The sequence below is a fragment of the Cervus elaphus genome, chromosome 33, assembly GCF_910594005.1.
Source record: "Cervus elaphus chromosome 33, mCerEla1.1, whole genome shotgun sequence".
NCBI classification, from domain to species: domain Eukaryota; kingdom Metazoa; phylum Chordata; class Mammalia; order Artiodactyla; family Cervidae; genus Cervus; species Cervus elaphus.
In genome coordinates this window covers 32,619,921-32,634,774 of record NC_057847.1, presented here as the reverse complement: position 1 = coordinate 32,634,774, position 14,854 = coordinate 32,619,921, and positions in this window count along the sequence as shown.

Here is a 14,854-nt window from a genome sequence, read left to right as displayed (position 1 = left end):
TTCCACATGTTGATTTCAGGAACTCAAAGGAGTGTGATGAACTTACACCTGAAGCTAAAAAAATTCTAATGTAGTGACTTTTACAAACTTTAAGAAATAGTAGGGTGCTGTCACTGACTCACAGTATCACTGGAAATTGCCATTCTAAAATCTAAATTGCCAAGAGTTGACACAGCAGCCATCACCCACTCTCGCAACAGTACAGATGGTGGGTATTCATGTCATCTTCAAAGGATTCTGTTATTATCAACCATAGGCCTGAGGAAATCTTTATTCCTAAGGGACTATAGAATTATGAGCAGATTCTTAAATGCTTTTCATTGTCACTGAAATTTCAGTTCAGGGTTACAAAGAAAATGTAGAGAATACAAATATTTCTGGACTGAAAGCAAAGGCTTTAGTCGGAGTTCCAGCATTGTGTTTTATTAACTGCAAAATGTTAGAAAAGCTTTCTTAACCTCTCTGGGCCCTAATTTCCCCATCTTAAAAAAAAAAAAAAAAAAAAAAAACAAAGCTAGATGATCTCTTAGGCTCTGTGTGGCTTTAAAGTGAGGTGATGTGCAAGTAGTTGGAAAAACTGAAGTCAGATTTTCAAACTTGAGTGGCCAGAGGCACAAATCCTGGTGTTTTCTCTATGTGCCTACTAACCTAAGAATTGAGAGTAAACTATCTTTCTCCCTCCAGAAACAGATGCAATTTGTCATCTCTCTCATGGCATTAAAATTTTTGCATCTCAAGTTTAGAAACCACTTTTACTCAAGTGCTTTTTTACATGGTTCTTTTTTAATCATGTAAAGAATATATTTTAATTACTATTTTATTTTATAGTTCAGATTATTTTAGCAAAATTCATGGCTTTAATTTATAAGAACATTTTAAATAAATTATTATAATTAAGATCTAATAATTATAGTATATTTTTCTAATACCTTGCACTTCATTGCAATTCAACCTCTCTAGCACTTTCAAAGCATCATGTCATTTTATGATTTATATCAGGCTATTAATATATGTCACCGTAGGGTAGATGGAAGGTGGTGAAGAGTACTGGAGTCAAGGAAAGGAAGCACAAAATGCAAAAAACAATATATATATATATATATATATATATATATAGAGAGAGAGAGAGAGAGAGAGAAACAGGGACAAATACCTCTAACCTAAAAAAAAAGTATACGTTGGCATCATTTCATTTAAAGCAACCTAGATGCCCATCAGCAGATGAATGGATAAGAAAGCTGTGGTACATATATACACAATGGAATATTACTCAGCCATTAAAGAGAATACATTTGAATCAGTTCTAATGAGATGGATAAAACTGGAGCCCATTATACAGAGTGAAGTAAATCAGAAAGATAAACACCAATACAGTATACTAACGCATATATATGGAATTTAGAAAGATGGTAATGATAACCCTATATGCAAGACAGAAAAAGAGACACAGATGTATAGAACAGACTTTTGGACTCTATGGGAGAAGGCGAGGGTGGGATGATCTGAGAGAACAGCATCGAAACATGTATATTATCAAGTGTGAAACAGATCACCAGACCAGGTTGGATGCATGAGACAAGTGCTCGGGGCTGGTGCACTGGGATGACCCAGAGGGATGGGATGGGGAGGGAGGTGGGCGGGGGGTTCAGGATGGGGAACACATGTAAATCCATGGTTGATTCATGTCAGTGTATGGCAAAAACCACTACAATATTGTAAAGTAATTAGTCTCCAACTAATAAAAATAATTGGGAAAAAAAAGACAAAGGTACATGTTGGCATCATTCCATTTAAATAAAATGTTCATATTTGTGTGCTCACATGAGTATAATTAAGGAAGCTAATGTTTTAAATGAATGCTTGATATGTATCTACTGATATAAGCAAGTAGCTATTTTAAGTGAAAAATGAAGAGACAAGATTACAGATTCAAGGTATTTAGTATATAGTGTGAGTTAATTCTGGAAACAAACTTCTGTGGGTGTGTGTATTTACTTGTGTGTTTGGTTAAGCAAGGAAGAGGTATGAAAATGCATGTGCTAAACTACTCATAGATTATCCAAGGCAAGTAGGATTTGTTGGGTGGTTTGAGATGAGATGATACTCTTGCTCAACCCAACTCTGATTTTTTTCATTTTACTTAATGTGTATATTCATTTTTTAAATTTGAAAAACATTAAAGTAGATGTAAGCATATAAACTGATAGTATTTGCTAAATTTCTCTTTAATATATAAGGGACTATACTTTAAGATACTACATTTGTGTGTGTATATAGCTTAATACTCAATTTAGAAGACATTTATAAAACATCTTTATTTCATAAAACCAAACATAATTTTCTTAATCTTTAAACAATGATTACAAAACATTAATATAGTCATTCTTAATTTATTCAAAACCTTTGGAAACATATGTTGAATACTGTTTCTATATTTTGTCTTTAAACTTTATTTAGTGTTACAGAAATACTTATTTTGATATTGTCTTATGGCTTCAGAGCAGAAGTATTCTAATATATTTCATGTGTTTGAATAATCTTTTCAGATCAAAAAGTAACAAACATTGTCCCAAGCTCATCTAATTTGTAATATCTGGATTATCAGCAAATGGTTTCTTTGAGTCCTGGGACCTGATTACTTAAGTGTGAGTCAGATCTTCACCTCTCTTCATATGTCTTCCTATGTATGCTTTTAAGACTTCTTTATTTTTAGTTTAGAATTTATTACATGTTTTTATATCTTAATATCTTCCTTCTAAAGCTTACATTGTATATGTGAGATTTGATTGTCCAGGATTATATATCCTATGGAATTATTATCATATAATAGTGGCCCATTTTCTCTTAGCATCATTAAAATATTAGTTCAGTTCAGTTCAGTTGCTCAGTTATGTCCGACTCTTTGCGACTCCATGAATTGCAGCACGCCAGGCCTCCCTGTCCACCACCAACTCCCGGAGTTTAGTCAAACTCATGTCTATTGAGTCGGTGACGCCATCCAGCCATCTCATCCTCTGTCATCCCCTTCTCCTCCTGCCCCCAATTCCTCCCAGCATCAGCGTCTTTTCCAATGAGTCAGCTCTTCGCATGAGGTAGCCAAAGTATTGGAGTTTCAGCTTCAGTGTCAGTCCTTCCAGTGAACACCCAGGACTGATCTCCTTTAGGATATTAAGAATGCATAATTAGCATTCATTACAAGTTGGTTACTAGCTGCAGAATTAATGTGTCAGAAAATGAAGGAATTCTGAGAAGTTAACCTACCTCTTTAAAACATTTGTCTACTTCATCATTTTAGAACACAGTATTCAAACACAGACACCGCATATGACCCAGCAATTACACTTCTTGGTGTAAAAAGCTGAGCAGCATTTTTAGTACTTTTTAATGATCTGTGTGTTGGTGTAGGGGCCTGTGTGTGAGTATGAACTAACACAGAAGTTTCAATAAACAGTTTTTACACTGCAGTTTGCAACACACTGGTTTATTTTTTATGTTTTATTTTATCACATCAGAGTAAGATCTGAGAGAAAATGCTGGTCCCCTGTGGTAATAAGAGCCCTACCCATCCCTGTCCAGAAGCACACAAGCCCCATTTTCCTGTGGGGCAGGGTGAGCCCAGGCCCTCAGTGTTAAGGGTGACCACGCCTGCACCAGGCCTGCTCTTCCAAAACTGCGGAGGTCACTGTCAGTTCCCTGATAAAGCCTCCCCGGGAACAAGGACGACTTCTCTCGTAGGCCATTTCACGCGCCCAGAATCACTGTTCTCCTGCCTCCTTCAAGGATCTCTACGTCTTGGGTAACTTCTGAGGAAATGATTATACCTTACAAATAATTTGTCCTTCCTGAGTTATTTCAAGGAGCCCACAAAAACTCTTTCAGAAGGACTGTTTTCAGTGATTCCAAGGTGATTTTTGGACTCACTTCTCACTACCAAAAAAAAAGGAAAAAAGATGTGTGTGGATATATGTACATACATATACCCATTCATACACGTGTGTATATATATATAAAATTTTGGATCGGGATCTCAGCCACAGATAAACAGCAAAAAATACCGCCAAAGAATCCCCACTTTTCTCTGTGTCTGCAGCCCTTTGGTGTTCCCCACTCAGTACCTTAATTTCTGCTGAAGATTTTATTTCCCAAGTCCTTTCCACTGGGTTCTGCTTCTCTTCCTAGAAGTCTGCTGTGTGTCCCACACTGCCTCTTGGATAGCAGTCTGAGCCATCCTCTCCAATTCTCTACCTGTTGGGATTTTCTTCCATTATTCTGTATTTGCCCTCTATCTGAAGGATGACATCTAAAGCAGTGATGGAAAATTGCCTGAATAGTTTAACATCTTATTATTCAGGTGAGACTTTGTCTCAAAAGTTATTTTATTTTTTAAATTTAAAGGCAGTTAAAGAAGATTTGATACACATTTATCCATTAAATAATTAATGATACAAATGTTCTTATAAATGTTTAATGTTGTTCTTGATCCCAGAATTTAAATGGCATCTTTCTGTGTTTTAAAACTACTTGTCCTTCCTCCCACATAGAAGTCTCTTAGAAACACTTCTTATAGAACTATTTGTTCACCTTCAGAAGTCCTGGTTTAGATGGATTTTTCCAAAAGAATGGGTAATTCTCTTTAGGAATGTCAATCCACTAAGGACTCCATTTCCTTTTGTTTGTGCTATTGAGTATTTTGATTCCAATAGTACGACCACATCATTACAATGTCTCTTTAATTGTTTATAGCTATTGAAATAGCTCTGGTTTAAAATGCTCTTGTTCTCTACATATCAATAAAACCCGTGGAGAGTCAGCTAGTGACAAACTCCCATGGAAAATAATCTGCAACACCAAAAAACAATAACAGGAAAAAAAAAAACGCAAAAAACCTCAATGGTGAAGAATAAAATTAATTACTATAGCCTGACCCTGACAAGAAAATATTTTCATTTTATGTTCTATTTCCTTTAGGTTGTAAACACAATGACAGGATGTGTCAAGCAGGTTTCAGTGTTAATAACATTTATAGGTGGGTGATTTGCAGCAAACACCTGATTGTGGTTGCTTCATTTAAAACTAAGCCCTGTGCAAAGGGCATATTAATATCTGGTGCTTGCTGGTTGGGATGCCTTCAATTTGTCACCACCTGAAGCCTCAGAGGACCAAGGGAGAGCATTCCAATTAACCCTGGCTGAGTTGCAGTGGTTCAGAACTGTTTTGTGTTGTGCTTCCCCCGCCCCCTGGGAAACTTTACAAAAGTATATAAAAAAGATTTGAAACCACACGCAGGTTTCCTCTGTGTGAAAGCTCTGTCAGCAGTACCACAAAAGACTATTTCTAGGAGTAACTTATGAGTTTTATACAATTTGTGCCATTGATGTTTCTTAAATTATAGCTATCAAAACAGTTTGGGGGCTTAGGCTGTCACTTTTAAGGAATTATATGTAACTTCTTTGTCTCCAGATGTGATGTTAGAGAAATGTACAGTTGTATTCCACTAATTATTAGTTTAAGTTTAGTAAGCAACTTGTAAAAATATATTTCAAGGAAGATGTAATTCTCATCTTCAACACCACCAACAAAAATGAAATATTCTTCAACTACTTTGGAAGGTATTTAAGGTAGAGCAAATGAGTAACTTCTCTAAATGAGGTTTGCTTAATATTTCTCATCTTTTTTGGTGAGAAGTATATAAAGGTTAAATAGGCTAATCATGTAGAGAGTCTAATGTGGTATCTGACACTTCAGATCCCTTCTCTACAAACCTTTCTGTAGTTTGATGCAATGTGGACTTTGAGTATCTGTCAGAATAAAGAAAACAGTCCTCCATCCCAACTGTGACTGCCTTACAAGTTGAGCATATCAGATTAATTTAGAGAACTTTTTCAAGATGAACTTGCCAGTCCCTGTTTACAGTCCACTCTAAGGATTCTGTTAGGCTCTTTCCTAGGTGAGTGACTTCCCTGGTGGCTCAGTCGGTAAAGAGTCTGCCCACCACGTGGGAGACCTGGGTTAGATCCCTGGTTCGAGATCTCCTGGAGAAGAAAATGGAAACCCTTGCCAGTATTCTTGCCTAGAAAATCTCATGGACAGAGGAGCCTGGTGGGCTACAGTCCATGAGGTCACAAAGAGTTGGACACGACTAAGTGACAGCTTTCCTAGGTGAAGCATGATTCTTCTCCAGAAAGGTCCCCTGGATGATGACTTATCTACTTCTATGTACCTTTTTCTTATATGTGCCCACATTCTTATAACTCATTTTGGACTGTGTGTCCAATGATTTATGTCATGGCTGCTTTTCTATAATGTGAGTGGATGTTTCTCCCGTAAAAATATGTAATAATGAAGATGATTTAAATTTGTTTTTTCTTTTTGGAGGAGAAAGTAAAGGAAACTACACTAAAAGCCACTTTGAAACCTGCTTTTTTTTTTTTTTTTTAATTCACATTTCCTAGAAATTTGAACAGTTCACATTCTGATTCAGTCATTTTAATGAATGGATTAAAGCAAAACCAAAAATAACACCCGGTTATGGATATGACCAAAGCAAAAACAACGCCCAGTTGTGGATGTGATGGTGAAGGTAATGTGACTGGTGATGGAAGCAAGATCCGATGCTATAAAGAGCAGTATTGCATAGGAACCTGGAATGTTAGGTCCATGAATCAAGGCAAATTGGAAGTGGCCAAAAGGAGATGTCAAGAGTGAACATAAACATTTTAGGAATCAGCGAACTAAGATGGACTGGAATGGGTGAATTTAATTCAGATGACCATCATATCTACTACTGTGGGCAAGAATTGCTTAGAAGAAATGGAGTAGCCATCATAGTCAACAAAAGAGTCCTAAATGCAGTACTTGGATGCAGTCTCAAAAACGACAGAATGATCTCTGTTTGCTTCCAAGGCAAACCATTCAGTATCACGGTAATCTAAGTCTATTCCCCAACCAGTAATGCTGAAGAAGCTGAAGTTGAACAGTTCTATGAAAACCTACAAGACCTTTTAGAACTAATACCCAAAAAAGATATCCTTTTCATTATAGGGGACTGGAATGCAAAAGTAGGAAGTCAAGAAATACCCGGAGTAACAGGCAAATTTGGCCTTGGAGTACAGAATGAAGCAGGGCAAAGGTTCATAGAGTTTTGCCAAGAGAAGGCACTGGTCATAGCAGACACCCTCTTCCAACAACACAAGAGAAGACTCTACACATGGACATCACCAGATGGTCAATACCGAAATCAGACTGATTATATTCTTTGCAGTCAAAGAAGGAGAAGCTCTATTCAGTCAGCAAAAATAAGACCGGGAGCTGACTGTGGCTCAGGTCATGAACTCCTTATTTCCAATTCAGACTTAAATTGAAGAAAGTAGGGAAAACCACTAGACCATTCAGCTATTACCTAAATCAAATTCCTTATGATTGTACAGTGGAAGTGGGCAATAGATTTAAGGGACTAGATCTGATAGACTGCCTGATGAACTATGGACGGAGATTTGTGACATTGTACGGGAGACAGGGATCAAGACCATCCCCAAGAAAAAGAAATGCAAAAAAACAAAATGGCTCTCTGAGGAGGCCTTACAAATATCTGTGAAAAGAAGAGAAGCAAAAAACAAAGGAGAAAGGGAAAGATATACCATTTGAATGCAGAGTTCCAAGAAATAGCATGGAGAGATAAGAAAGCCTTACTTAGTGATTAATGCAAAAAATAGAGGGAAACAGTAGAATGGGAAAGACTAGAGATCTCTTCAAGAAATTTAGAGATACCAAGGGAACATTTCATGCAAAGATGGGCTCAATAAAGGATAGAAATGGTATTGACATAACAGAAGCAGAAGATATTAAGAAGAAGTGGCAAGAATACACAGAAGAACTGTACAAAAAAGATCTTCACGACCCAGATGACCACAATGGTGTGATCACTCACCTAGAGCCAGACATCCTGGAACATGAAGTCAAGTGGGCCTTAGGAAGCATCACTACGAAGAAAGCTAGGGAAGGTGATGGAATTCCAGATGAGCTATTTCAAAATCCTAAAAGATGATGCTGTGAAAGTGCTGCACTCAATATGCCAAGAAATTTGGAAAACTCAGCAGTGGCCGCAGGACTAGAAAAGGTCAATTTTCACTCCAACCCCAAAGAAAGCCAATGCCAAAGAATGCTCAAACTACTGCGTAATTGCACTCATCTCACTCACTAGCAAAGTAATACTCAAAATTCTCCAAGCCACACTTCAACAATACATGAACGGTGAACTACCAGATGTTCAAGCTCGTTTTAGAAAAGGCAGAGGAACCAGAGATCAAATTGCCAACATACACTGGATCGTCAAAAAAGCAAGAGAGTTCCAGAAAAACATCTAATTCTACTTTAGTGACTATGCCAAAGCCTTTGACTGTGTGGATCACAACATACTGTGGAAAATTCTGAAAGAGATGGAAGTACCAGACCACCTGACCTGCCTCTTGACAAATCTGTACGCAGGTCAGGAAGCAACAGTTAGAACTACATGGAACAACAGACTGGTTCCAAGCAGGAAAAGGAGTATATCAAGGCTGTATATTGTCACCCTGCTTATTTAACTTATATGCAGAGTACATCATGAGAAACACTGCTCTGGATGTAGCACAAGCTAGAATCAAGATTGCTGGGAGAAATACCAATAACTTCAGACATGTAGTGACACCACCCTTATGGCAGAAAGTGAAGAAGCGCTAAAGAGCTTCTTAATGAAAGTGAAAGAGGAGAGTGAAAAAGTTGGCTTAAAGCTGAACATTCAGAAAACTAAAATCATGGCATCTAGTCTCATCACTTCATGGCAAATAGATCGGGAAACAGTGGAAGACTTTATTTTTGGGCATTCCAGAATCATTGCAGATGGTGACTGCAGCCATGGAATTAAAAGACGCTTACTCCTTGGAAGTAAATTTATGACCAACTTAGACAGCATATTAAAAAGCAGAGACATTACTTTGCCAACAAAGGTCCCTCTAATCAAGGCTATGGTTTTTCCAGTGGTCATGTATGGATGTGAGAGTTGGACTATAAAGAAAGCTGAGCACTGAAGAATTGATGCTTTTGAACTGTGGTGTTGGAGAAGACTCTTGAGAGTCCCTTGGACTGCAAGGAGATCCAACCAGTCCATCCTAAAGGAGATCAGTCCTGGGTGTTCATTGGAAGGGCTGATGAAGCTGAAACTCCATTACTTTGGCCACCTGATGTGAAGAGCTGATTCATTTGAAAAGACCCTGATGCTGGGAAAGATTGAGGGCAGGAGAAGAAGAGGACGACAGAGGATGAGATGGTTGGATGGCATCACCGACTCAATGGACATAAGTTTGGGTAAACTCCAGAAGTTGGTGATGGACAGGGAGGCCCTGCGTGCTGTGTTTTTTGGGGTTGCAAAGAGTCAAACATGACTGAGCAACTGAAGTGAACTGAACTGTGTCTAACAACTGATCCTATTTTCTGAGATTCCCATTATGGAAGTGGTAGAGTAGAAGTTTCACAGATTGAATGCACGTTCTCTGTGATTCATTTTTCCCTGGATTCAAACATGAACTATTGTGTGTTTCTTCCTCAAATTCATGACTAAATTGCTTCTGCTTCTCCTTTCTCATAGCATCTGTATCCTGTCATCAGAACAGCTCCTAAATCTCTTCGTGTTTTAGATGGGCAGTTTAATTTGCTGGAATCCCTGGTGCTAACTAATGTGAAAAAGATGAAGCTTCTCCTTTTCGTCTTGCCTTCCTGAATTTGTTTTCCAAAACGCTTTCATGTAGTTTGAATCTTTGACTGAGGTTCAGGCCTGGTAGTTTCTGCCGTGCTAAAAATGTATATATTTTTTAACTTTTTACTTAAATAAATACTTAGAATACAAAATAATTCTAGAAAATATTTTGTTTCCCCCTTTTTAACCTAAATGCCATTCTGTGATTTTGTAAAAATTATGTTTATTATTATTTTACTTATTATTTAGATTTTGAGTTTTCTGATTAATTTTTATTTTTAATGAAGAGGAATTCTTACTCTCATAAATGTCAAAAAGACAGTCACAGATTTTGATCTTTTCTGATTGCTGCAGTTTTCTTAAAATATTCAGGAGACTATGAAAAAAAGTCAAAAATAGTTGTCATCTTTACCTTTCTATTTGTTTAGCAGTATTTACCAATAGGCTGCTTGTTCCAGGTTTGCTGAGTGATGGAAATATTCAGCTTTCTTTGTCTCATCCATTAATAATGTATACTGCATGTGTGCTAAGTCGCTTCACTCATGTCAGACTCTTTGCAACCCTGTGGGCTGCATCCCGTTAGGCTTTTCTGTCCATGGGATTCTCCAGGCAATAATACTTGAGTGCCTTCCTCCAGGGGATCTTCTGGACCCTGGGAGCAAACATGTCTCTCTTTTGTCTCCTGCATTGAAATGCAGGTTCTTTACCACTAACTCCCCCTAGGAAGCCCTAATAATATATGGTAAGGACTTATTATGATATGTTTTGATCTGCTCTAAGTTTCTGTGTCAACACTGAGCCATGTTTTTAATGATAAAGAATACCCAGTCTCTAGAAAGCATTTCTTAGAAATTAAAAATGTATCCTATCATTGTAAAAAAATTACTGAACTCTTACTCTATTTATGTGTTCCATGTAATTTGAAAAATCAACATTAAATAGCTCCATGGGATAGGGGTCTATTGATGTTCTGAAAGCTGATTGCCTTTGGATTGTGCTTTTCTAATTGCTTTTCATTGATTATGGCATACTTGCCATGGTTGAAATTGTTAGATAAACACTTTTCTATCAATAACAAACAGAAGATTTTGATTTTTTCCTTTTGATTCAATGAGGCAAAACCATGTGTGGTCAAAAGTGTGTGTTTATGGTACACAGATGAAAAATGTGGATCTATGTACTTTTATCTGTATAGTGTAGGCAATTATTGGATTATTAGATGAAATAAGGAAGGACAATAGAGAAATGAAATTTAACAATACAGTTAGAGTCTGGGAAACTCAAATTGATATCCCTATTGGCTAGTGCTTCTCATCCCAGGATCAGATTGCTTTGGTTCAGATTTTGACTTGACTCCTTACTTGCAATGTGATACAAGTGAGCTTGAGTATGTAATTTGTGTGCTTCAGTTTCATTATCCATACAATTTGAATATCAGTAGCATCTAACAAGTACTGTTGTTGTGCGCTTTGACGTGTTGTAACTTCACCCCTTTTTCTATTATGCCCTCTAGTCCTTGGGGGTGGTGGCTGCTTCTTGCTGTTGTTTCATCTAGGTTAACTCAGTATTAACTTAGGAAGAAAACCTTCCATGTCAAGAAGCTTTGACAAAGAAGAGATCAACTGTTAGAAGGCTTTCTAAACTTTCTTTTGGGGATGGTATACTTTCTTTGGGACTCTATGCAGCCTATGATGAAAGCTATGATGATAAGAATTCTTCAAAGTGGAAGAGCAGGTATTCTCATGTACCTCAGGACTCCCCTCTAGCTGCTAAACTCTAACCTATTCAAACAATGTACATGTGTGCACATACTAGGAAGACTGTCCTAACTTGAGGAATATTGGATCCTAAATGAGGGTCCCATTAGAACATATACTAGCCACTACTACTTGTGGTTTCCTTACACATTGCATAGGTAGAAGAGACCATTTTCATAAATCATTTACAGTGGAATTACTAAGTTCTTTTAGTTGTGAAGTGAATTATGCTGTAAACAAGTAGTGGAAACTTAAGTTTTATGTTCTTAAACACACATTTATAGATCATGAATTTATTTATAATAGCACAGTAACTGTCACTAATAGTTAATCAAGATATTTGATTTACTTATTTTGTATAAAGGAGACTGTAAAACAGTTCCTCCTCTCTCAAACAATGTCTGGCTACTAATTTTTTGTAGTGTATATGGAATAATTTCCTTAGCAACCACCATAAATCAGATTACCTATCTCTGCTTTCTTCATATAGATTAATGTTGTCTGCTAGAGCTCAAATGTCCTTAAAACTGTAATTCTTTAGGACTTACCTGGTGGTTCAATAGCTAAAGTGGTCAATGCAGGGGGCATGGGTTTGACCCTGGTCTGGGTAGATCCTGCATGTCATAGGGCAACTAAGTCTGTGTGCCACAGCTAAAACCCTAACTCTTTCAATATTCAGACAGTACTTAATGGTAAAATAAGTTACAGAGCTGTGGATAACCATAATGCCTTATATATCCTTCAAAACAGTGGGCCCTATCACTGATCAGGAGACGTTTTTTAAGTATAGATTTCCAAGTGTCATACTATGGATATGTTATCCAGTGGGTGTATGACTTGGATCACACCTGGAAATCTGAAGGTTTTTTCACAGCCAGTGAGCTTTGGAAACATTTGCTTTGTAAGGCCCCATAGCATAATCAGGCATTGAAATCAAACATACTTAGGTTCAACATAAGTTTTTCTGTGTCTTACTTGTGTAATGTTGGGCAAAATATCAAACCTTTCTATGTCTCTATGGCTCAGTCTCCTTATCCTTCATATATAGGCAAAACATAACTATCCTTATGACACATAGTAAGGGCTATGAAAAGCAATGCATGTTAAGCAGCCAGCAGAAATAATAAATAATTGGCCCAATAAATAAGAGGACTTCTTGCTCTGAGTTGTTTTCCTCTCGGTAATGATTTCGTCTACCATAAGAATGAAATTAATTCACTTAATATTTATTTCTCTAGAGATTTCACATGAGAATTTCAGTGAAGATGCAACTTCAAGTAATTAATAGGAAAAATAGTAGTGCATTTATTTGAGGCAGATGGATGAAGCAACATTGACTCTAAACAAGGATATACAATGTCCAGCCTTGCCTCTATAATGATTTTACAACATACCATCTTGAAGTCTGCTTTTTGCCCCAAGAATACATTTTTCTGGTACTGAGGAAAGAATCTGAGAAGAAGTACAATAGTGCAGTGTGGCCCTGACCGATGCCCATTCTGTGAGATAGAGTGATGTAGTATTTAAACACAAATGGGTAATTCATTGATTCTGTCAGTTCAGTTCAGTCACTCATTCATGTCCAACTCTTTGCGACCCCATGGACTGCAGCACCCTAGGCTTCCCTGTCCATCACCAACTCCCAGAGCTTGCTCAAACTCATGTCCATCGAGTCGGTGACACCATCTGATTCTATAGGAGGCTGAAAGTTAGAGGGAGAGAGCATTGTCAAAGTGAACTTGTTGATGCAAAGAATATGATAGAATGAATAGAAAAGCGTTATTCCTCACCGTAATGCCAAGTCTCCTGACATACTGAATGCAAAAATCTCAAATACAGTGACAGCATCCACCTGAGGTCGGACTCGGGCTGTCTCTTTAGAAGCCAGTGGGTCTCATCACCGGGTGGATGCTCAGAATGCGTCCTTTTTTGTTTGTTTGTTTTGTCTTTTACAAGACTCTTTATATGCCTCTTACAAAACTATACAGACTCCTCACTGTGCCATTTCACATTCCTGCATGATAGGCTTCTTATGATCCTTTGAATTTGCCATTTTTCTTATTTATGCACATTGCAGTTCACTCTCTTTGAACATTTTCATTTCCATCTGCTAAATTCGTGTTTTTCTTTTAACATATTATTTAAATATTTTCCTTTCTCCAAAGCCCTCCTTCAAGCTCATTTTTTGCACATTCTCTAGACTCTCTTAGTACTTAGTATATTACTTAATACGGATATATTATTCTAAATATCAATTATTTTCTTGCATATTTATTTTCTTTATTATCTTGTGTGTTCCCTGAAGAAGGTTAACTGTCTTGTTTATTTTTTCTTTTATTTAAATGTTATTTTTAATTGGAGGATAATTACTTTACCGTATTGTGATGGCTCCTGCCATACATCAACATAAATCAGCCATCAGTTCAGTTCAGTTCAGTTGCTCAGTCGTGTCCAACTCTTTGCCACCCCATGGACTGCAGCACGCCAGGCCTCCCTGTCCATCACCAGCTCCCGGAGTTTACCCAAACTCATGGTCATTGAGTCGGTGATGCCATCCAACCATCTCATCCTCTATTGTCCCCTTCTTCTCCTGCCCTCATCTTCCTCAGCATTAGGGTCTTTTCCAATGAGTCAGCTTTTTGCATAAGGTGGCCAAAATATTGGAGTTTCAGATTCAACATCAGTCCTTCCAATGAACACCCAGGACTGATCTCCTTTAGGATGGACTGGTTGGATCTCCTTCAGTCCAAGGGACTCTCAAGAGTCTTTTCCAACACCACAGCTCAAAAGCATCAATTCTTCAGTGCTCAGTTCTCTTTACAGTCCAACTCTCACATCCATACATGACCACTGGAAAAACCATGGCCTTGACTAGATGGACCTTTGTTGGCAAAGTAATGTCTCTGCTTTTTAATATGCTGTCTATGTTGGCCATAACTTTCAGCCATAGGTATACATATTTCCCTTCACTCTTAAAGCTCCCTTCCACCTCTCACCCCTGACATTGAGCCAGATGTACTTTGTTTGAATTTGTTAAGCTTCCAAAATTTAATAAAATGGAAACTAGAAGGACTGATGTTTATTTATAGCAATGTCTATTTTCGAAAGTTAAATGCATCTCATATCTCATATGATATGGTGTTAGATATTTGCAAAGAGTCATGGTCAGGGGACCCTGTATGTTCTTACATTGCATAAATCTATATTAGTAACATGACAAAAATAATAGTGCTTAGGTGTGTTCTCCAAATGCCACTGACATACCATGTCTTCATTCTTTTCTCCTCTTTTCACTTACTAGCTTAATGTAAAGGCCAGCAGGCCAATTTGTTACCTCTAGGCACCTTGGGGCTTTTCAAGGAAACTT